The following is a 317-nucleotide window of genomic DNA, read 5'->3' on the forward strand; positions in this document are numbered from 1 at the left end:
CACACACACACATACACACACACACACACACACACACACACACACACACACACACACAGGCAACTATATTGCCTTTCTCTCTCTCCTCCCCTACTCTCTGTTTGACATACTGTAAAGTTCTGCCGACAATGAGCCAAGGTTTAGGATAGGCCAGCAGCGGTGGCTGTGAGAGCAGGAGTGAGTGAGAGGAGAAGGGGTGTAGGAGGGTAGTGCGTGGTTAGGCGGAGAAAGAGAGAGAGGGAGGGGGGTAGGGAGGTACGGGCTGTGTGGAGGAGGGGGAAGGTATGTCAGCTGCGTCCATTGTTTGCGGCTATTAG

The sequence above is a fragment of the Frankliniella occidentalis genome, unplaced genomic scaffold (assembly GCF_000697945.3).
Source record: "Frankliniella occidentalis isolate FOCC.00 unplaced genomic scaffold, Focc_3.1 Scaffold29, whole genome shotgun sequence".
Classification (NCBI taxonomy): domain Eukaryota; kingdom Metazoa; phylum Arthropoda; class Insecta; order Thysanoptera; family Thripidae; genus Frankliniella; species Frankliniella occidentalis.